Source organism: Octopus bimaculoides, chromosome 22 (assembly GCF_046866305.1).
Source record: "Octopus bimaculoides isolate indiv1 chromosome 22, ASM4686630v1, whole genome shotgun sequence".
Lineage (NCBI taxonomy): Eukaryota > Metazoa > Mollusca > Cephalopoda > Octopoda > Octopodidae > Octopus > Octopus bimaculoides.
In genome coordinates, this window is record NC_142949.1 from 22,014,500 (window position 1) to 22,040,423 (window position 25,924).

Consider the following 25,924-nt stretch of genomic DNA (forward strand, 5'->3'; position numbering starts at 1 on the left):
TACATAAACTAATATATATATATATATATATATATATATATATATATATATATATACACACACACATATATAGAAATAATTGAGATTCAGTTGAATTAGGTACTTAAATTGAGGCACCAAGTCTCTTCGGTTAAGTCTGCACAGCTTGTAGGTTGGTGAATAAAAAGCAAATAAGTAACAAGGATTTCCAGATATCGGTGCATTACGGCCATTTCAAGCGACTCCATTTAATCGATCAATGAAAACATTACATCAATTTGAAAGAAACTGCTCTCATCAGACGCAGACGACCATATAGATTTCCAATATAAAGGATAAACCATTTTTTTAGTGCAACTTATATCAGTACCAGCAACCAAAATAATTATATTGTTCCCCTTTGGTATTTTTGTGGCAGAATTAAATTTAGTAAATGAGGCATACCTACAACCTGCTATGATTTAGACTAGCACAGGGGGATAGTGGGAGTTAAGTTAACAATGAGGAAAAGGGAGATAGTTCATCATTATTAGATTTCTAAGATTATTTGCAGCATATTGTCCCCAACTCTTAAGAATTAAGCCCATTAGGAGTTGACAGTTAAGTTCCTGCTGGTGGTGATGAAAACAGTATGCTGCATGGTCCTTGAGTTTTTAGTGCATTGAGTTAGGTTTTCTTATTATTTTATAGACTAAAACTAGAATATAATGAAACATTTGATGGACTTGCTTGATCTGGAAATTTGGAGATTTGTAAACATTTTCATAATATAGCTTCAAAACTCTTCTAAGATCTTAGTTTATGATATTTCTAAAACCAGTATATATCTGCTTGTGCCTGTATATTTCTCCCACTTTTGTATATAACTAAATGTGAAATATAACCATATATGCATTATAATCAAGATGAGCTTCCTTCAAACCAAACCTCTAATGAGATTTGATTCATGGCGGAGTCATTTTCATGTGACTCAGTTATCATTATTGTAATATTACCTGTCATATGATGGATAACTTTGGAAATATACTTTTCCCACTATGGTTCATATCAGGAAATATGGCATAAATTATAATTTAACTATCCCTAAATTCCTTGGTGCTTATATAAAATGATGAAATGAAAATTAATTAATAGATAAAACAAATTTCTCACTTGTATATGCTACCAGTGCCAGTGACACGTGAGAGGCACCCGTGCTGGTGACATGCAAAAGGCACCTAGTACACTCTGTTGAGTGGTTGGCATTAGGAAGGGCATCCAACTGTAGAAACCAAGCCAAAACAGACTGGAACCTGGTGCAGCTCTCCGCTTTACCAGTTCCAGTCAAACCATGCCAGCATGGAAAATGGACAGTAAATGATGATGATAATGATGCTGATGACTAGCCTAAATTTCATCAACATAATCGCAATATGCTCCTGGAGACCTATCTCTGTAAAATTTCATAAAGTTATAAGGCACTCATCCTGCACCTCTTATGTAAACTCTCTCAGTACCTTTATTTTACTCTCTCTCTCTCTCTCCATATGCTGTAAAGCATGACCAGAGCAATCAACCAGCCAATGTTTATATCAGCTAATATTAATCATATAAAAATATTTAAGTCATAACCTTTGGAGGGAGCTGTTTCAGGTTGAGGTGCACTTGGTGTTGCAAACAACAAATAATAAATTTACTGGTGTGAACAAAACTTCGTCAGGCTGGAATTAATTAAAGGCATACATAACTGCAAGGATTAAAATAAATTTATATTATTTTAAATAATTTTCATTATTTTAACCATTACAGCTTAGTGTACCTTTCATTACTTTATATATATAATCAAACAGTAGGCATGGTTGTGTAACCATAGAGTTATATATATAATTATATATACTCTTTTACTCTTTTACTTGTTTCAATCATTTGGCTGCGGCTATGCTGGAGCACCACCTTTAGTTGAGCAAATCGACCCCAGGACTTATTCTTTGTAAGCCTAGTACTTATTCTATCGGTCTCTTTTGCCGAACCGCAAAGTTACGGGGACATAAACACACCACCATCGGTTGTCAAGCGATGGTGGGGAGACAAACACCAGACACACAAACATACACACACACACACACACACACACACACACACACACACACACACACACACACATATATACATATATCCGACAGGCTTCTTTCAGTTTCCGTCTACCAAATCCACTCACAAGGCTTTGGTCGGCCCGAGGCTATAGCAGAAGACACTTGCCCAAGGTGCCACGCAGTGGGAATGAACCCGGAACCATGTGGTTGGTAAGCAAGCTACTTACCACACATATGTATATAGTTCCTAAACTTATAGTTTCAAGTTCAATCTCACTGCATGGCATCTGGAACAGATGTCATGTATTATAACCCCAGACTGACCAAAGCTTTGTGAATGAATTTGGTAGATGGAAGCTAAAAGAAGCCTGTCATGTATACATACATACATACATACATACATACATATATATATATATATTTATACACACACTCACACACACACACATACACAAACATATATCTGTGTGTTTGTGATTTTCTCCTTGTCTTGATATTGTGTGATTGTTGTACATGAGTGTCAGCATACAACTAGCACCATTTGTTTCCAGTCTTCTGCAAAAACATGCCTGGCCATGGGGGGAAAACATTACTTTGCTTGGAAACAGGTGAAGGTTGGTGGTAGGAAGGGCATCCAGTTGTAGAAAACCCACTTCAACTCAATGTATCTGATCCATGCAAGTATGGGAAAATGGATGATAAAATGATAATGACAATGATGGCAGTGACGATGATGATGATGATGATGATGACAATGATATTGGGCTAGCACAAAGTTCTGACTACAAAAACTGAAGTAATGTGAAGTGTTTTGTACCCCAAGCCTAGCTCCTTTCTTGCAGTAGAGTATAAGCTCACGTGTCAGCATATACTGCACTCAGCTACTGCATTTGTACTAACATATCGATTGAATGTCTATAATTCAGAGTCTGGTATAAAAATTGTCCATTGAAGTGGATGCTGTACAAGCATTAACCACATGCATCTTAACAAGAATAGATCAAAGTCTGCAATGCAAGGATTCCATAACAATTGTAAATCCTCTTTGCTGCAGCTAAACTATTCATAGCAAGATGCAGGGTACCAATATACTGTTGCAGGCTATAATACATTTATAAATTCTTGTGTTACTGTTGGAGGTTTTAAGCTCACTACTATAAAACCAACAAAAACACACACATCCCTTCATAATTAGTTTAATGCTCAACTAGCAAGACTTGTTTTTACTCTCTCTCTTTTACTCCTCCTCCCTATTTTCTTCTTCTTCTTCTTCTTCTTCTTCTTCTTCTTCTTCTTCTTCTTCTTCTTCTGCTCCTCCTCCTCCTCCTTTTCCTTCTTCTTCTTTTCCTTCTTCTTCTTCTTCTTCTTCTTCTTCTTCTTCTTCTTCTTCTTCTTCTTCTTCTCCTGCTTTTCCTTCTTCTTTTCCTTCTTCTTCTTCTCCTTTTCCTTCTTCTCCTTCTTCTCCTTCTTCTTCTTTTTCTTCTTCTTCTTCTTCTTCTTCTTCTTCTTCTTCTTCTTCTTTTCCTTCTTTTCCTTCTTCTCCTTCTTCTTCTTCTCCTTTTCCTTCTTCTTCTTCTTCTTCTTCTTCTTCTTCTTCTTCTTCTTCTCCTTTTCCTTCTTCTCCTTTTCCTTCTTCTCCTTTTCCTTTTTCTTCTTCTTCTTCTTCTTCTTCTTCTTCTTCTTCTCCTTTTCCTTCTTCTCCTTTTCCTTCTTCTCCTTTTCCTTCTTCTCCTTTTCCTTCTTCTTCTTCTTCTTCTTCTTCTCCTTTTCCTCCTCCTCCTCCTCCTCCTCCTCCTCCTCCTCCTCCTCCTCTTCTTCTTCTTCTTCTTCTTCTTCTTCTTCTTCTCTTTGTTCTTAACCTGCTCCACTGATGCTAGCAGATAACTGGGTAGGAATAGTTTTTTTTTTGTTTTTTTGTTGTTGTTATTGCTCTGCCCTGTTCTACCCAGTGAACTGTGACCAGTAAACAACACTCTTTAAGAAATACAGATTGGGTGCTCTCCAGCTGAGGTAGCAGAGAGGATATCCTGAGTCTTTGTGATAATCTAAACAATAATTATCATGTGATTCATTTTTTAGATGAGTTATTACTAATTGTTGGAAAGGATTATTCAGATTATTAATAGTTATGTATTATTGATAATCTTCTTGATATACTCAACTCTATTCCACTTTAGTCAGTCCTCATTGAATAGATATATGACAAAAGGCATTCCAGCCATGACTAACCCATCTATTTTTTGTTTATATATCTAAGAATTACATTTCCTAATTTTCATTCTCCATTTTTGTATGGAATTCATATGCTCTCTTACTCTTTTACTCTTTTCCGTCATTTGACTGTGGCCATGCTGGAGCACCACCTTTAGTCGAGCAAATCGACCCCAGGACTTATTCTTTGGAAGCCTAGTACTTACTCTATCGGTCTCTTTTGCTGAACCACTAAGTTACGGGATGTAAACACACCAGCATTTGTTGTCATGTGATGTTGGGGGGGAACAAACACAGACACACAAACATATACACATACATACATACATACATATATATATATATATATATATATATATATATATATATATATATATACGATGGGCTTCTTTCAGTTTCCATCTACCAAATCCATTCACAAGGCTTTGGTCGGCCTGAGGCTATAGTAGAGGACACTTGCTCAAGGTGCCGCAATTTTATTTTGTTGCTAAATTAATAAACTAATACCATAATTTTCATTAACATAAGGTTAAATATATATGGGTGTGTATGTGTATATATATGCACAATCTCTCTCTCTCTCTCACACACACACACACACACATGTACATATGTATGGATGTATACACATGTACATATATATATATATAGCAAATATATTTATGATGGAGATGATCATCACCATTGTCACACACACACACACATACATACTTATATATAATAATAATAATAATAATAATAATAATAATAATAATAATAATAATAATGAAAAGTAACAACAAAAGAATGAAACCTTGATATTAGATAATAGAGGTTATAATTTAGAACAAATAGTAAAAAGTTGTCATCATAGTACTCGGAGTTTCGAATATTGCAGCAAAGAGCTACAATGCATTCTCGTTGGCTATTCATGGCAAAAAACACTATGAAAAACCGAAAGACAGTTGAATAAAAGGGAAAAAGAAGATGAAAAATATACGCAACCATATTCTCACAATACATAGACATAAACCTCCTGTGTTCATAATATCTACATATGTACACACTCACACAAACATGTGTATATACGTACTCATACATACACACATATCCACACACACACACACCCTCATATACACATAGGTGTTTGCATGCATGCATGTAACATAATACATATATATTTAGGCATTTATGCATATAAATATATGTATATATATACAGACATACATTCATACTCCTGCAGACATGCATATACATATATATATATATATATATATATGTGTGTGTGTGTGTGTGCATATATATATATCATGTCTGGCCTTATAGCCCTTCTTGTTTATTTTCACTGTTTCGTTTTCTTGTTGTGTTTTCTGTTCACCACTATATTCCTCCGCGTTACAAATTTAATTTGTTTCCGCTAGAAGAGACATTCTAACAATGCGTCCTGCCCTAACTCTTCGAACCGTTTAGTTTTAGAATGGAGGCAGCTGATGAAGGAAATGTTCTCTATCTGGCCTGTGTGTTTTCTGTGCTCTGTTTATGTTCTATTTCTCATTTTGCCCATGTTTTCTTGTGACGTCCTGTACCCAGATATGCATCTATATATACATGTAGATGTAAGTATGTACATACATGTACGTATATATGCATATACTGAAATATATATATATATATATATATATATATATATATATATATATATATATATATATATACACATACACATACATACATATCCTCCTCTCACACACCTACAGCCACACATATACAGACATATGCATATCCGTATAAATGAAGGGAACGTGTGCATGAAAGTCACACTTATGCACTGGACACAGTCTTATACTCACATGCATGCATATACACATACACATATATACACATGTACACACATATACATATAAAATATATACATATACTCACACACGTACACATTCACACAAAAAGGAAAAAAGGAAAAATATATATAAAAAATAAAGAATTTAAAGAAGTTAGGATATATGGGAAGCATGTGTAGGAATATAGTAAAAATGTGGATTCTAGCTGTGATCTTGGGGGGCCTAAAACCGTAACAGGTATTTTGTCACATGTGGACATGATCCAAAATGTTCAGTTCTTGAATTCAGACATGTAGTGGGGCCCAAGAAACTTTTCCAGATGAGCCATCTTTCCGTATTACAAAGACCACACTTGCCACTACTCTTGATTTACACTTGGCCAAGATCTTCCAGCAAATCCTATAGCTGACACCTTGTTCTTTTAAGAACCATATATAACTGAATAATTTGGTAGTTTTCGTTTATTCCAGTGTCTGAAGCTTAAGGTGTGATTGTTGAATTTTGCTTTGAAATATCCCTCTGTGAGACCCACATATCTCTTGGATGAAACTGTGTTATTAGCATTCGTAGAATTTATGGTGGCTTCATAAATAATGGCTTTGGTCATACAGGCTCCATTTAGCAGGCACAAGTCTTTATCCCTGCAAGAACAGCCGGCTTCACGCTGTTGTGTTGCATTGTGTGTAATTATATTTTTAAAGTTTGGGGTTGAACTAAAACTAATTTTTAGGTTATGCCTATTAAAGAGTTTCCTATATTTATGATGTATTGGAAAATGTCTGTCTAAAAGTGACAAGAAATATTTACCTATATTAAAGGTCACTACCAATATTGTCACTTCATCTTCTTTTAAACCTGCTAAGACAGCTGCCACTAACCAGATGAGGGATATTTCTGGTGACACATTCAATACTCTAATCTTGGCAAAGTGTTAGCCACGATAGCTGGGGATTAAGGAGTTTTCATTCCTCAAAGTGGTTGCGGAATGACACTTGACTTATTCTTCTGTCCCAAATCTTACCTCAATAGTTCCAAACTTCTTTCCTCAGGTGATGTGGGTCTTCTGTACCCACATGTACCCGAGGCATTTTTGTATTTCACTCTTAGGAGCATTTTCTACTCGATGTGACTTAACTCTGATGCAGCAGTGTATGACCATGCCTCTTAAGATATTCTCTATCATGTTGGATGGAGAGTTTAGAGCTACTCTTCTCCCATTCCTTTTTACAATTTTACTGGCCGTTCTTAGATTGTCTTCATCTATGCAATCGCAAAAGAAACCTTTGCAATGGAGGCCTTTGTAGAGGTGGTGGAAGTGGTGATATTCACATTTCTAAATTTCACTTTGTTAGTATTATTGTTGCTGTTGTTATAGTTACTGCTGTTGCTGTTGTCATCACCTAAAAATTTTGACATTGCTCAGAGATGAAACAGTATTCACCTCAGTGACGTCATTAAGTTTAGGCTATTCTACATTTTTGTTCTCATTTTTCTCCGACAAGGAACATGTTCTTTTCTCAGACATTATGATGGCTTCTTTATCAGCCAACTTTAACTGTATAATGAAAATAGCAAAATATTATTTTTTTCCCCAAAGGTTGTTAAGATTAAAAAGATATTGATGTGTACCCCTTGCAAACCAGAGAGTGTTTCTACATAAAAATACTGTCTGTGCAGTCCAGACACAGTCTTAGAAATACAATGGTGACAATAACTTGAAAACATGGGGCCTTAGAAGGCCGAAAAGATTACAAACACTATCTCAACTTATGGAGCTTCAAATTTCCATGACTTTACAGTATGGCAGCCATAATAATAATAATAATAACAATAATAATAATAATAATAATAATAATGATTTCAAATTTTGGCACAAGGCCAGCAATTTTGGGGAGGGGTTAAGTCGATTAGATAAAAAACAAAAGACAGAAAAATGGGGGAGATAAAGAAAGGAAGAAAGGGAAAAGAAAACAAGGGAGAGAATACAGGGAGAATAGGATAGAGAAGAAAATTAAAAGGGGTGAAAGAGTATAGAATATAGTGGAAGGGGAGAAAAGGTGGCTTAATGATATAAACACATAAGAAAATCACATTTAGTGAATTGAAGTATTGAATAATGCTCTGGAGTGGCAGGGGAGGCTGATGGTTGATGGCTAGATTATAGAGACGGGTGAAAAATAGAGCATAAGCAAAGATTGGTAAAAAGGATAGGAAAAGAATGTATGAACGCACGCATGCATGCACACACACACACACACACACACACACACACACACACACACACAGAGCAAGAAGTGTGAGTGAAAACAGTATAAATATATACACATGAAAATAGATAAACGATTAACTAAGATATCTACGCATGCACACACACACACACACATCTGTGTGTGTATGTATATATATATATATATATATATATATATATATATATACCGGAGTAAGAACATAAAATGTGCAACAAGGTGGAAAAAAGAGTACTCAAGTACCAGAGGTAGAGTAATATGCTTTATTTAAAAGCAGCAGAAATATAACAAAATACTGTTACTCCAAGCAACAGTCTTTTGTTATATTTTTGCTGCTTTTAAATAAAGTATATATATATATATATATATATATATATATATATATCTATATATATGCGAGTAAAAATAAATACAAAAAAAGGTGGATTTTTTTGTATGATTGTGTATAGAGGAATATATTATTTTGCTTAAAAGAGTTCCAACACTGTCTGTTTTTTATGTTTTATTTATATTCCTGCAGAACTAATGTGGGGTATAGAATATGGAATATACAATATATAATATAATATACAATATATAATATAAAATATTATAATATATGTGTGTGTGTGTATATATATTTATAGAGAAGAGAAAGAGAGAGTTATACCTTACTTTACAAAGATCTGCTTTATGAGACCCTGGGTTTATGAGTTTTATTTTTCAGCACAATTGCAAAAGTTTTTACTAACATAACAAATGCTTCTGCATGTTACTGAGATATTTATAGAGATTGAAGAAAAGCTTCTTCCAAGCAAACACATCTAGACTTGTTTTTTAAAAAGAAGTCTACAAGTCTATCTACAAGTACTTGTGAATCAGCGATTGTGTCTATAAGTGATGGTGTGCACAAGTCTAGTGGAAATAAAAGTGATTCAGAAAACAATTCTAATAATAATATTATGAATGATCTTGACATTTTACTGTTGTTTTATTGTCATTTATTTACAAGTATTATAAATTTTATAGCTAAAATATTTTCTGGGAACAAATTATGATTTATAGCATTGCTACTATGGGAAATTATTGCTCTGCTTTACAAGTTTTTGCATTACAAGCAGCCTCAGAGGACAAATTACTGTATATATATCCACACATATACAGATATGCACACAAATATGCATATACACTCATACATGTGGACAAGCATGTAAGTTTATATGCACACAAAAATATGATAATGTAGGAAAAGCAAATTATATATAGAGAAATAAACGAAGGTGATGAAAAAGAAAAGATAAATTAACAGATGTAATTAAAATTGTTCTGAGAAAGTAAAAGGTTGGGTGTCATTTGAACAGATGATAAGGTTTAGTATACTAACTACAAAAGTAATTTTATAAAAAGAACTGAAAGCCCAAGCTATGGTGTAAGAACCAGGATACATGCAATGTACAAAAAAATTAAATAAAATAAGATAAAAAATAAAATGAATAAAAATTGCAAGATCTTCAGAAATGTTTAATATGAAACATTTTGGATCTTTTTTGTTTGGTCACCACTTTTCAATTTCTTCAATTTTTGCTCCAGTTGATTTCATATTCGGCGTATTGGTGTGTAATTTTGTAAAGTAATCAGTGACATGAAATACATTTTCACCATAAATCAATAAATAAAGAATTAATATCTTTTAAAGTTTGTAAATTTTGGGTAATTTTAGCCAATTGTAAGCCACAGACAATATCTATATATTGCTTGAGGAAACGCAACTAGATCTCATAATGCAAGGAAATGGTTGCATAATCAAGTACCTGCATGCCTGGAGAACTACATTGCATAGAAACAATTGTAGTGATTGAAAATAAATGTCCAACCGTACTCCTTGTTGACTCCAAATTTTTTCAATCATATATATATATATATATATATATATATATATATATATATATATACCCACACACACACACACACACACACACACACACACACACACACACACACTTCTATGGCATGCAATTGGTTGATGTTTGAGCATGTGCATGTTATCATTTATGTGGTTTCACAAATTTTTAATGCAAAATTACTTTCTGAAGTTGAAAGTTTTAAAAAAATATTTGTAAGTCCATATGCATGTATTTTGTGAATCATGTGTGTTATGAATGTGTGTTATGTATATGTTATACATATTTATGTAGTTAGGAATTCCAGCATGAGTTCCTGGGAGTGTATGTCTATAGAACCCTATGCCGGTGTCTTCTGTTTCATTGCTCAGGAAGGATATGTAGGATGTATAAACTGACCACATCCACTGTCCCCTATACACACACACGCAATTGTCCGCAACAGTTTTGGCTCTATTGTGGAGTGGTAGTGTGCATATGTGTGTGTGCGTGTAAGAGAGACAGAGAGGGAGTGACAGATGGAGGGAAAGAAAAGGAGAAAGAGGTACAGAGAGATACTATTGAGAGATATAGAAAGTGTACAAGTTATGCACATGTGTGGATGCCTGTGTGTGTGTGATGGACAGAAGAACACATCTCTCTGAATGGCATGCATCTATTGTAACGTTACCAATCTTCTACCATTTCACATAGCTACATCCACTTAACATCAACTTTTCTCCCCCTTCCTTTATCAGTTCCCAACCCTTTGCCACTTTACATAGTTACAGCCATCTCTCACTAATCCTCCTCCTCCTTCTTCCTCTTATTCTTCAAAATGATCTCACCTGTCCATTACATTTTTAAAAGTTATAGGATATGGCAATGGTTATTGCAATGACAGTATAGCTTCTTATTGGTCAGTCAAAGACTTTTTGATACAGTGAGTAGCATCTAACTGTTTAAGAGTTAAGATAGAGTTTTATTTGAGGGATTTTTACTGATATTTCTAATTGATCGAGTGACTGTGTACATGCTTCCTTATTAATTAATATTGATAAGATTAATTTTCAAGAGTTGTCTTTGTAGAGTCTGGCATGAGCTCCTGGTGAACTGAATCTCCAGTCTGTTTTTACTGGTTCCAGTCACTGAAGTAGGGCCGTGTTGGGGTACAACTTTACAGAGTTTAGATAATTACATCAACTTCACAAAATTATTTTATCAACACTAGACAGTTGAAAGGCAAACTAGATTTTGATAGATTTGAGCATAAATTGTAAAAAGATAGAGCTGAATATCACCAAGCTATTTTGTCCAATATTAACCAGTACACTTTGTAAAGTGGTTGGTATTAGGAAGGGCATCCAACCATAGAAACCATGCCAAAGCATACTCAATACAATCCTTTGGCTCTTTGGCACCTTTTGAATCATTCGGTCCATACCAGTATGGAAGACAGTTAATAATGATAATGACAGTTGTGGTGGTGATAATTCTATGGATTCTATTGTTGAATTTGTAAGCATTTTACCTCACTTCTGTTGCAAATTTTCTGGAGAAAATCGTCCATACATTCTTCATCCTCTCCCTGTTAGTGTAAGGTTTTGTGCCATCTTCAGAAATTAGTATCAATTTTTATCATGTTTGAACCCAATACTTCCACTAAGTCAACCATTTATGCTAATTATATCAATTATGTAGTGATTCCTTACAACAGTGTAAGGTTTTAAATCGCAGGGGTGGAGTGTGTTGAAATCATTGTTTGGATTTATCTGCAATGTATGACTATATAGTGGAGGCGCAGTGGCCCAGTGGTTAGGGCACCGGACTCGCGGTCATAGGATCGCGGTTTCGATTCACAGACTGGGCGTTGTGAGTGTTTATTGAGCGAAAACACCTAAAGCTCCATGAAGCTCCAGCAGGGGATGGTGGCGAACCCTGCTGTACTCTTTCACCACAACTTTCTCTCACTCTTACTTCCTGTTTCTGTTGTGCCTGTAATTCAAAGGGTCAGCCTTGTCACACTGTCACGCTGAATATCCCCGAGAACTACGTTAAGGGTACACGTGTCTGTGGAGTGCTCAGCCACTTGCACGTTAATTTCACGAGCAGGCTGTTCCGTTGATCGGATCAACTGGAACCCTCGACGTCGTAAGCGACGGAGTGCCAACATGACTATATATTAGATTGGTCCCACGATTGATGTAAAGCAAAGAAATATCATGTTGGGATTTGAACTCAGAATGTAGAAGGAACATAGTTGAATGTTCCATTGACATTAACTCTTGCTTTGTTCTCTACATTTCTTCCACACCACTGCCCTCTTTTGACTAACTCTCACATATTGATGATAAATGTTATTTAATGTTGGCTGTCTGAGAAACCTATCTGCAAAAGGTCACTGTTATGGCATTTATGCTCATTTACAGCTTTCCATTGTATTTCCTTTACAGTCAACTGTAACACTAAGTGTGAGAGATACTGTGTTGTGGTGGCAACCTGTCACTCACTGAACTGAGCTGTTGATTCTGTTATTGTTTTGATTCTGATTTAATATTGCATTAGTTAATAAGGAGGAGAAGTTGAATGCCACAACTTCTCATTTAATAACGAAGATGTTCACTTGTTACTGTTGCTCTGCTTCAGATCAGTTCTGACCAAAGACACCCATGATGAAAAATGTTCCAGCCATGACCATTTCATCTTTTATTTTCTTCAGGCATAGTGTATCTAGGACTACATTATCCAATGTATTTTTCACTTTGTTTTTATTGTTTTTTTTGTTTTTTTTTTTCTTTGCTGGAGGAAAGTCCTGTATCATTGTTATAATCAAGCTCAGTGAGATTGGTGAAATTGGTGCTATTGACAATCTTCTCGAACAACTGCGAGCTGACAGCTTTTGAAAAACGTGCATAGCGGGAATTCCAGAAGACTGATGTTTTGGGAGTAAGGACTGAACATAGTGGATAATGCAGGGCCTGGGTTGTAGAGACAATATGGGGATAAGAAGAGATGAAATAAGCAAAGCAGGAATACCTGGTTGGAAGTGGCATAAGACCAGTCAGTTCCAAGGTGTTGCAACCACTGTAGCACTGGTACATGTCAGTGAGATGAGATAACATGTCTGTGGTGCCTGAGGCTGAAGTGTGTTTGTGAATGACTTCATTCCATTTGTGAATGATTCATTCTTTGGATGTAGTCCAAGTTGCAACAACAGTACTTCCCAGATGTAAGCGAAGACTCCATTGGGGTTAGTAGTTGTTCGAGGCCATCGGTTGTTTTGTTCATTCATAAATAAAGAATATTTATCCACCAAATGCGTTGCTAAACACTCATTTCATTGGATTGTACTTACCTATTGATACATATATGTATGTAAGGCGGCGAGCTGGCAGAATCGTTAGTACGCTGGGTGAAATGCTTAACGGTATTTCATCTGCTGTTACGTTCTGAGTTCAAATTCCAAAGGTCGACTTTGTCTTTCATCCTCTTGGGGTCGATTAAATAATTACCAGTTACGCATTGGGGTCGATGTTATCAACTTAATCCCTTTGTCTGTCCTTGTTTGTCCCCTCTGTGTTTAGCCTCCTGTGGGCAATAAATAAATAAATATATGTATACATGTATGCATGTGTGTACATACATATGTATATAATTAAGACAGCAGAATGTATGTCATTGAAGGGAGATTTGGTTCCTATTACTAGTAAGTCAAGTGGCTTCATAGAAGCTGCTGCTACATCATTAGGTTTTCTGTAAGGTTTGTATGAACCTGTGTCCAAATTGTGCATTAGATCATGTGTAATATAATTTGTTCCTTCACACATTTCATTTAACATCTGTTTATGCATGTTGGTATGTCTTTTGAGGGAAATGAGGAAGGATTTGTATTGCTAGATGCTCTTCTTGTTTCCAGCCCTTACCTGTATTTTTTGAAAGTAAAGGATTTTTTATTCAAGAGAAATTCGGAAGGGCAGAACCAGCAGAAGATTTCTTGACAAGAAATGTTAACAAACATTACGTGTTACAACCCAGCCACAAATGATTGTGATGTCACTGCTTGTAACTGAGCTGCAAATACTGTGCCCAACACCCATACTGTTAGGATTGGCACTCTCAACGTCGGCACGCTGAAAGGTAGATCTGGTGAAATTGTTGAGATGCTTGAACGGAGACGCGTAGATATGTGCTGCATCCAGGAAGTAAGATGGAGAGGAGGTTCTGCGAGGTTCCTCACAGGCAAGGAACACAGGTACAAGATTTTCTGGGCAGGGAACACTGACGGGGTCGGGGGCGTAGGAATACTTCTAGCGGAGAAATGGGTGGATAAGGTAATCGAGGTCGTTAGAGTAAGTGACAGAGTACTTAAGATTAGACTAGTGCTTCATCATAGATTAGCTACTGTCATCTCAGCCTATGCACCTCAACCGGGGCTACCAGATGGTCTGAAAGACCAATTCTATGACACCCTTGTCGACGAGTGACAGGGACCTTCTCTTTGTGGCTGGAGACTTCAATGGTCATGTCGGACGTCGTGCTGGAGGCTTCCATGGCATACATGGAGGCTATGGCTTCGGTTCCCGCAACGAGGAGGGAACCAGACTGCTGGAGTTCTGTGATGCAACCGATCTTATGGTCTGCAATACCAACTTCAGGAAACCTGCCAGTCACCTAGTCACCTACCACTCCGGCAGACACTCTAGCCAAATCGACTACATCCTCGCCAGAAATAGGGAAAGAGGGCGGCTTATAAATGCCAAAACCTACCCTGGCGAAGAATGTACCCCACAACATAGATTAGTAGTTAGCGACTTTGGGATCAAGGCAAAATGGGTGCCCAGAATTATACCGGCTTGGAGGAGAAGGGTGTGGAAGCTTAAAGACCCTGCAAATGGACAGAGACTTAGAGACAACTTACTTGAAGCATTTAACGAAATAGAAGGGGATATAGCATCATACAATGTGGAAGACAATTGGAGATTTCTGCGGGACAACCTGTTGAAAGCCACCGACCAGATCTGTGGGTGGTGTAAGGTCCCCTCTCGACCCAGAGTAACGTGGTGGTGGAACAAGGAGGTAGACAGGGCTATTAGACAAAAGAAACAGGCTTGGAAGGACTGGAAGAACGATGGTAGCAGGGAATTGTACCAATGTGCCAGAAGGGAGGCTAGGCAACAGGTTTATTTAGCCAGAGGGGAAGCAGATAAGAAAAGATTTGCCAATGTTCTGCGCCGTGAGGACCAAAGACTCGAGGTATTTCGTGTTGCAAGACAGTGTAGGAGAGAGAATAGTGATGTTGTAGGAGAGAAATGTGTTCGCATGGATGATGGTACGCTTGCACTAAATGAGGATGCAAAGAAAGAGGTCTGGAGATGCCACTACGATAGATTGCTTAATAAAGAGAATGAATGGGAGGAAGAGAGCCTGCCGTATGTCGACCCAATAGAGGGACCAGCTATCCGAGTTGATAGTACCAGGGTAGATAAAGCAATTAAGAGTATGAAGACCGGGAAAGCCCCGGCCCATCAGGAATCACTGCAGAGATGCTCAAAATATCTGGCAGTGTTGGCTATAGCCTAGTCACCCGTATTACGAACCAGGTGATACACGAAGGAGTCATACCCAATGACTGGTGTAGCAGCATCAAAGGCAGGTTAACTAGCAAGTTAGTTTTTGTTTGTGGCAGATGTTCAGGTGCAATAAAGACTGTAAACAAACAGGAAACAACTTCTATCTCATTCCAGGGTGAAAAACTAGAGGTAGTCGATAGCTTCCGCTATCTGGGCGACCAAGTTAGTAGTGGGGGTGGGTGCGCTGAAAGTGTAGCTGCTAGAATAAGAATAGCCTGGGCAAAGTTTAGAGAGCTCTTACCCCTGCTGGCGACAAAGGGACTCTCACTCAGAGTAAAAGGCAGACTGTATGACGCATGCGTACGAACAGCCATGCTACATGGCAGTGAAACATGGGCTGTAACTGTTGAGGACATACGTAAGCTCGCAAGGAATGAAGCCAGTATGCTCCGTTGGATGTGTAATGTCAATGTGAATACCCGTCAGAGTGTAAGTATCTTGAGAGAAAAGCTGAACATTAGAAGCATCAGTTGTGGTGTGCAAGAGAGACGATTGCGCTGGTATGGACATGTAGTGAGAATGGATGAGGATAACTGCGTGAAAAAGTGCCACACCCTAACAGTTGAGGGAACCCGTGGAAGAGGTAGGCCCAGGAAGACCTGGGCCTCACCGAGGCGATGACTACTGACCGAGACCTTTGGAAATGTGCTGTGCGGGAGAAGACCCTGCAAGCCAAGTAAGATCGTTGCCAGTGCCCCTGGACTGGCTCTTGTGCGGGTGGCACATGAGATGCACCATTTTGAGCGTGGCCGTTGCCAGTACCGCCTGACTGGCCCCCGTAGGATTTTCGAGCGAGATCGTTGCCAGTGCCCCTGGACTGGCTTGTGCGGGTGGCACATAAAAGACACCATTTTGAGCGTGGCCGTTGCCAGTATCGCTTGACTGGCCTTCGTGCAGGTGACACGTAAAAGCACCTACTACACTCTCTGAGTGGTTGGCGTTAGGAAGGGCATCCAGCTGTAGAAACTCTGCCAAATTTAGATTGGAGCCTGGTGTTGCCATCCGGTTTCACCAGTCCTCAGTCAAGTCGTCCAACCCATGCTAGCATGGAAAGCGGACGTTAAACGATGATGATATGAGGGTGTGCTGAAAAGTTTCTGGCTTTGGGTAAAAGAAAATACAGGAGGATCAGTTAATTATGATTTTATTTAGCATATTCCCTCCTTATTGCAGTGGTTCTTCAGTTTTTCTAAGCCTTGCAAAAGAACTCAGAGGATTGGGCCTCCAACTGGTCCTTTTGTGGTACCCTTAAAGCAAGGAACTTGTCAGTACCCCTTGTATATATCGCATCCATTCCATCTTTAGGAGGGCTTACTGTATTAATATTTAGAGCTTAAAAGTATGCAGTCCATTCATACTGTCTCCAGTAGAACAGGCTTTACATATGTAGAAAGACTATATAAGTATTAGAAATTTTCCAGACCATATAATTAAGTGCAGGGTAGCATACTTAATACCATAAACCAAAAAGTATTTTTGATAAATTGAAATTACATTCATAGTGAAAGGAGAAATCATAATCATAAATGTCAATTACTATCAAAAAAGCAAGAGAGTGATTAATAAATAAATTAAATCAATTAATATTAAAAATTTAATAGAATTATTAAATCAAGTTAAATTAATAGAACCTATAATGGCCAGGAGTAAGTCTGATTTTTGGTTGGTACTATCACAATTCCAGACATATTTCAGTCTTATTAAACCTCCTCAGTGAAACATAATGTAATACATGTTAGAAACTCGCTGTGCTCTGATACTCCACATTATAGATAGTCCTATTGTTTATTGTTTTTTCTACAGTGTAGTTATCTATTCTAGAGAGGAATGGATTCACATTGAAAAGTATTTGACAATTTAATTTATGAAAACAGAGAGAAAAGGCAAAGTGCAAGGTAGTGTTTATTGAATTAATTGAAGTCACTTTCAGATAAATATATTTCAATATTGTTCAATATCTTTTGAAAGTCTAAGCTTTCAAAAAAGAAGAAAAAAAAAAATGCCCCTACCCTTTTTCAGCTGGTTTCTGTCTTTGTTGATTTTGACATTTCCCTGCATTGAATGACCTTCCTTCATATTCAAGAACAATACCTGTGCAGTTGAGACAGGCAGAATAGACATGATAACCTCATTGAGCTGCTTCATTTCAGAATGTACATTAACTTATCCTACTCTGCTGTTCTGTAAAAAGTGACCATTCCATTCGATAACCAGTAGAATTGATTCTGCAACTATTCATTCACTCATCGTTCGCATACTTATACATTAGACTTGTTCTGTTTGTTCTGTGAAAGACTCTTGTTGAATACTGGTGCTTTACTCAATGCTATTGTTACATAATTTTCCCACTGTGTTCCATCTGCTGTACGCTAGACTGACAGACTTTGTTCACGACATGTACATACACACACACGCATACACATAGGCATTTATTTATTTATACTCTAGCACACACACCTGAAAAATTGACATCATAGCCTGATGTATTCACAGATGTACACTTTACATGCACACTGACACAAACATATACACACAAATACATATACATGCAAATATTCATGCAGATGCAGTACACACATACGCAATTGTGTGAAGGACGTGTGTGCCCTAAAATATTTGGATGCATGGTGGGGGAGGGTGTATTGTAAATGTATACATTCATGTATACACTGGTTGTGTATGTATGTATGTATATATATATATATATATACACACACATATGGAGTCGGGTGTATGTAAATGCATATTTGTGTGCATAGTGGGAAGATGCATACAAATTTATACCCTCAGGTATACTTTGATCACACAAACACATGTATTTATGTATGCTTATATGTGTGTGTGTGTGTTTGCGTGTGTGTGTATATGAAAGTCTGTGTCCCCATAAGTAAGGTAGCCTTTTACTATCCATTAATAACAGTAAATGCTACATTTTGTATAGGACTCTCTCTCTCTCTCTCTCTCTCTCTCTCTCTCTCTCTCTCTATATATATATATATATATATATATATATATATATATACACACATACATGCACACACGAACAAATTTTTGTATATAATTTACATGCATCAACACACATATGCATATTACATGCATATGCATGTATGCATACTACCACATACATCTGAATGTCAATATGCATGGGGCAGTTTACTCATGAAATTACATACATTCATACATACATGTACATAAATATGTGTATGTTCACATTCTTATGTGAACATATTTGCATGCACAATTTAGTGTATGCATAAGTGCACATGTGTACACACATTTTACTGATGGTGAGCATAAATATAAGCATATATAAAATCAATGGATAGATTTACACTTGAAAACAGAAACACACATATACATGTGTGTATATATACATACATTTTGATGTCACCCTCTTTGTCTCTCCAAATCTCTCTTTCATATAAAGAGGGAAGGTGAGAGGACGGTGTATGTCATCATCATCATCATCATCATCGTTTAACGTCCGCTTTCCATGCTAGCATGGGTTGGACGATTTGACTGAGGACTGGTGAAACCGGATGGCAACACCAGGCTCCAGTCTGATTTGGCAGAGTTTCTACAGCTGGATGCCCTTCCTAACGCCAACCACTCAGAGAGTGTAGTGGGTGCTTTTACGTGTCACCCGCACGAAAACGGCCACACTCGAAATGGTGTCTTTTATGTGCCACCCGCACAAGCCAGTCCAGGGGCACTGGCAACGATCTCGCTCGAAAATCCTACAGGAGCCAGTCAGGCGGTACTGGCAATGGCCACGCTCAAAATGGTGCATCTCATGTGCCACCCGCACAAGAACCAGTCCAGGGGCACTGGCAACGATCTTACTTGGCTTGCCGGGTCTTCTCACGCACAGCACATTTCCAAAGGTCTCGGTCAGTAGTCATCGCCTCGGTGAGGCCCAATGTACGAAGGTCTTGCCTCACCACCTCAGCCCAGGTCTTCCTGGGCCTACCTCTTCCACGGGTTCCCTCAACTGTTAGGGTGTGGCACTTTTTCACGCAGCTATCCTCCTCCATTCTCACCACATGTCCATACCAGCGCAATCGTCTCTCTTGCACGCCACAACTGATGCTTCTAATGTTCAGCTTTTCTCTCAAGATACTTACACTCTGACGGGTATTCACATTGACATTACACATCCAACGGAGCATACTGGCTTCATTCCTTGTGAGCTTACGTATGTCCTCAGCAGTTACAGCCCATGTTTCACTACCATGTAGCATGGTTGTTCGTACGCATGCGTCATACAGTCTGCCTTTTACTCTGAGTGAGAGTCCCTTTGTCGCCAGCAGGGGTAAGAGCTCTCTAAACTTTGCCCAGGCTATTCTTATTCTAGCAGCTACACTTTCAGCGCACCCACCCCCACTACTAACTTGGTCGCCCAGATAGCGGAAGCTATCGACTGCCTCTAGTTTTTCACCCTGGAATGAGATAGAAGTTGTTTCCTGTTTGTTTACAGTCTTTATTGCACCTGAACATCTGCCACAAACAAAAACTAACTTGCTAGTTAACCTGCCTTTGATGTTGCTGCACCTCTTATGTGTCCATAGCTTGCACCGGGTACATCTTATAGAGTTACTACCTACTCCTTTTCTACATACTGAGCAGGGCCATCTACCTGAAGGGGTTTGTGTTTTATCTACCTTCCTACTTATTAGGATTTTGGTTTTAGCTAGGTTGACTCTAAGGCCCTTCAATTCTAGACCTTGCTTCCACACCTGAAACTTCTCCTCTAGTTCTGATAGTGACTCCGCAATTAGGGCAAGGTCATCAGCATAGAGGAGCTCCCAGGGGCAACCTGTCTTGAACTCCTCTGTGATTGCCTGGAGGACTATGGTAAATAAGAGGGGGCTGAGGACGGAACCTTGGTGGACCCCTACCTCTACCCGGAATTCATTGCTGTACTCATTTCCAACCCTCACCTTACTGGCAGCATCTCTGTACATGGCTCGCACAGCTCTCACTAACCATTCTTCTATCCCAAGTTTCCTCATTGACCACCAGATAAGGGATCGGGGGACCCTGTCAAAGGCTTTCTCCATGTCAACGAAAGCCAGGTACAGAGGTTTATCCTTAGCTAGGTATTTCTCCTGAAACTGTCTCACTAGAAATAAGGCATCAGTAGTGCTTTTACCTGGCACGAACCCAAACTGCATCTCATCTAAATTGATTCGCTCCCTAATTAGTTGGGCTATGACCCTCTCTGTAACTTTCATAACCTGATCTAACAACTTGATGCCTCTGTAATTATTTGTATCTAAAGCGTCACCTTTACCTTTGTAGCAGTTGACTATGATGCTGCTACACCAGTCATTGGGTATGACTCCTTCGTGTATCACCTGGTTCGTAATACGGGTGACTAGGCTATAGCCAACACTGCCAGATATTTTGAGCATCTCTGCAGTGATTCCTGATGGGCCGGGGGCTTTCCCGGTCTTCATACTCTTAATTGCTTTATCTACCCTGGTACTATCAACTCGGATAGCTGGTCCCTCTATTGGGTCGACATACGGCAGGCTCTCTTTCTCCCATTCATTCTCTTTATTAAGCAATCTATCGTAGTGGCATCTCCAGACCTCTTTCTTTGCATCCTCATTTAATGCAAGCGTACCATCATCCATGCGAACACATTTCTCTCCTACAACATCACTATTCTCTCTCCTACACTGTCTTGCAACACGAAATACCTCGAGTCTTTGGTCCTCATGGCGCAGAACATTGGCAAATCTTTCCTTATCTGCTTCCCCTCTGGCTAAATAAACCTGTCGCCTAGCCTCCCTTCTGGCACATTGGTACAATTCCCTGCTACCACCGTTCTTACAGTCCTTCCAAGCCTGTTTCTTTTGTCTAATAGCCCTGTCTACCTCCTTGTTCCACCACCACGTTACTCTGGGTCGGGAGGGGACCTTACACCACCCACAAATCTGGTCGGTGGCTTTCAACAGGTTGTCCCGCAGTGTGTATATATATATGAGTATATATATATATATATATATATATATATATATATGCACACATATGTATATGAGTATGCTCTTGTTTCTCATTTTGTTCAGGTTTTTTTGATGTCCTGTACACATATATGCATGTATATATACAAGTATGTAGGTATGTACATATATGTATGTATATGTGTGTGTTGGCACTCCGTCGCTTTCGACTTCGAGGGTTCCAGTTGATCCGATCAATGGAACAACCTGCTCGTGAAATTAACTTGCAAGTGGCTGAGCACTCCACAGACACGTGTACCCTTAACGTAGTTCTCGGGGAGATTCAGCGTGACACAGTGTGACAAGGCTGACCCTTTGAATTACAGGCACAACAGAAACAGGAAGTAAGAGTGAGAGAAAGTTGTGGTGAAAGAGTACAGCAGGGTTCGCCACCATCCCCTGCCGGAGTCTCGTGGAGCTTCAGGTGTTTTCGCTCAATAAACATTCACAACACTCAGTCTGGGAATCGAAACCGCGGTCCTATGACCGCGAATCCGCTGCCCTAACCACTAGGCCATTGCGCCTCCTGTATGTATATATGCATATATTTATCTATTATTTATATTATTATATGATTGAATGCCATGCATCCATTTCCAAGTAAGTTTTATCTTAATAATTCTGATGCGCACTCTATCCTATCTGTATTCTTTCTATCTCCCTCTTTTGTTCTTCTTCCTTTCTGTTTTTCTCTCCCACCCTTTTCCTATTCTTCTCCTCTTCCCTTCATCGTTCCCTCTCTCTCTCTCTCTCACTCTTCCTCCTTGACTCTCTTGTTGCTCACACATGACCAACGGCTATCCATCTTTCTTTCTTCCACTTCCTTCCTAAAGACAAGATGTGCTTTTGCCTGTCTCTTCTCAAAGCTCGTTTTTCCAGCAATCACCACTTCACATTGTCTTGGCTTAACAGTCCTCACCATTTGTTTTTACTGTTTTGTTCTTACTGTCTTGTTTTTCCTACCACTTTAACCCTCTGCAAAAAATCCCAAATTTTATTTAATTTGCTTTGTAGGAAGGACTGTTTTAATGAAGTTGCATATTGTCCCTACCTTCAAGACGTGGAGTAGATAAAACAGGGGACAACTGATGAAGGGAATACTCTTTATGTTGCGTCTCTTGTTTCTCTATTTGTTTCTTTCGTTGTTCAAAAAAAAGTTTGTTTTCTATGTTTTTGTTTATGTTCTCGTTTCTCATTTTGTTCATGTTTTTTTTGATGTCCTGGACCCATATATGCATGTATATATACATATATATGTAGGTATGTACATATATGTATGTATATATGCATATATATATTATATATATATATATATATATATATATATATATATATATATATATATACATATATATATCATCATCATCATTTAATGTCTGTTGTCCATGCTGGCATGGGTTGGACGGTTTGACTGGGCTGGCACACTGGAAGGTTGCACCTGACTCCAGTCATGGTTTTCTACAGCTGGATGCCCTTCCTAACACCAACAACTTTGAGTGTGTAATGGGTGCTTTTATGTACCACTGGCACCGGTGCCAATTTGCATGACACTGGTATCTGCCACAACTGCAATTTTCCTTGGCTTGATGGGTCTTCTTCTCAAGCATGACATAATGCCAAAGGTCTTGGTCATTGCCTCTGTGAGGCCCAACACTCGAAGGAACTCAACCACTTTGCTCCCATGAGTATCTGTGTGTGTATATATATATATATATATATATGTAAAAATATATGAGTATATGTGTGAGTGTGTGTGTGTGTGGTGTTTGTATACCTTCTTTATATCCTTTCATGATTCCTTCATAACACTGATATTTTTTTTATATATAAAAATTGTTTTTCTAAGTACCCCCATTTTTTTAAGGTTTAAGTTTAATTATCTATCCTTTTTCCTTTATATTGTTCTAAATTTCCTTTCTGAATTTTTAATATAATAAAGTTGGCTAAGTCATGATACACATCGTAACCCTTGATTCTAATTCCCACCCTTAGAACTTATTTTGATCTCTTTTGTTCTCCATTTTACTCCCCTTTTGATAATCTGTATATGTACTAGCCTTCCCTGTTCTTCCTCCATCTAGTTGTCACCTATTCGCTATCAGCCATTCTCCTTATAGCAGCTCTGGGACATATCTCTTTATGTAGATAAAGTGAGATATATGGTCTTTGTAAATTACTGATCTGGGAGAGTATCTGACATTAATTAATTTATCACCATCAACTGGAACTTATCTGTCAACTCCCAAGGGATTTAACTCCAAAGGGTTGTAGACTATATATGCTGCATAAATTCTTATAAATAAAACATAGATAAAATAAATATAAATTAACTATCTCACCACTTCTTTTTCTTGACCCCCACTATTTTCCTCTGCTACTCTCTAAATTATAGTAGGCTTTAGGTTTTTTCCCTAAATTCATTTTGCCACAAACATAGCAAAGAGATTTCTAATACTGGTGTATATTGTGCTAAAAAAAAAAAAAACAGTTTATACTTTGTATTTCAAATTGATGTAATGTTTTCATTGATTGATTAAATTGAGCCAGTTGAAATGGCCATAATGCATCTGGACATCCTTGTTACTTATTTAATTTTTATGTACCTAATTTCGAGCTGCGTGGACTATACCAAACTAGCTAGGTGCCTATATTCAAATATCTAATTCAACTGAACCTATATATGTGTGTGTGTGTGTGTGTGTGTGTGTGTGTGTGTGTGTGTGTGTGTGTGTGTGTATGTATGTATGTATGTATGTGTGAGTATATATGTATATATATAGATACATATGAGTATATATATACTAGCTGAAATACCTGGCATTACCTGAGTTAATGACTCAGAGAATTAACAGTAACATCACAAAGCTCTTTATCTAACTTATAGTAAATATTTCCAAAGACAAAAAAGACAGTCAACAAAATTTCAGACTAAGAACACTTTGTAGACCTTTTTATTTTTCTTCTTTTAAGAATATAGTTGGATATCCATATTCCAAACATATGCAAGTTCAATTCTGTAAAAATCTGTACACAAATTCAAATCTTTTGAACCCCTTTTCTATTTCTGTTTCAACTAACCCTTATCCTAACTCAAAATTTATTCCTAAATGCTAACTCAAAACCCTAACATTAAATGTTAACTCTCAGCTCTTACTTTAAAACTTAACTCAAGATCCTAATCCTAATTTTATCCCTAAAATCTAAACTATAATCTGAATTAAAATACTACCCTAGTATTATATCCTGAACCCAACCCCCCAATACTAGCCCTAAATTTTGTGTGGAATCACGGTCTCCTATGTTTGAAACATATACTTCTAAAACAAAATCTGGAACATTAAAATATTTATGGTACATAATTAAGCAGGGCAAAAAAGTGATAAGCAATTGCAATTTTGAAAGACATTTTATTTGCAGAATTGTAATATCTGGTATTTAAAACATAGAAAGTGGAGAAGCACATGCATGCATGCACGCACGCACGTGCACACACGCACGTGCACACACACACACACACACACACACACACACACACACACACACAAACACAAACACACACACACACACATCAAGGTTACCTGGTGTTACTTGGGAGCCAACTGCCATATGATATTGTTTAATTGTTTTATTTGTTCATCTTATTTACTATTTATTCTAAATATAGAACTTCCTTATAAACAATGTTATGCATTTTTCCAGAAGGAGCATATGTAAAAGGACTGCATGGATTTCCAGCTCTTGTACATGTTACATACAGTTGCCCATGAGAAAAGCAATTTTCTTTGAGTTGTAGCCCAGCAACAGATAATGTTTGTGTCTGTGATTTATTTATAGACATAGCAAAGCTGAGTTTCACTGGAAATTGTAGCCTTTTGAATACAAAAGGTATTTCTGTGTCAGATGGAATCAAAGGTACTCTTGGTATAAGTGCCTCTTCTCCCATAAAATACCCAGTCAAAATAGTAGCCTGAATAATATGAGGCATTAATTTTCTAACGACCAGTCTAGTGCCATTACACAACTGAGGCTGATCAAAGTTCCATAGTAGCATGATAATGGCTCCTACCTTTAAGAGAAGTCAGTGTGGTGGAAGCCTAGAAGG

At 37.8% G+C, this 25,924-nt stretch overlaps 1 long non-coding RNA gene across 1 annotated transcript in view; it reads right to left on the reverse strand.

Annotated features, from left to right (window-relative positions):
• The window catches only part of LOC149131411 (uncharacterized), a 37,268-nt gene extending 19,065 nt beyond the window's left edge, over positions 1-18,203 (reverse strand). The window contains exons 1-2 of the long non-coding RNA XR_016237981.1: positions 17,824-18,203; positions 13,540-13,772 (exon numbers count right to left, since the gene is read on the reverse strand). This is a non-coding gene — a long non-coding RNA (uncharacterized LOC149131411). The remainder of the gene's footprint in view (positions 1-13,539; positions 13,773-17,823) is intronic.
• Between the last annotated feature and the right edge of the window lie 7,721 nt (positions 18,204-25,924).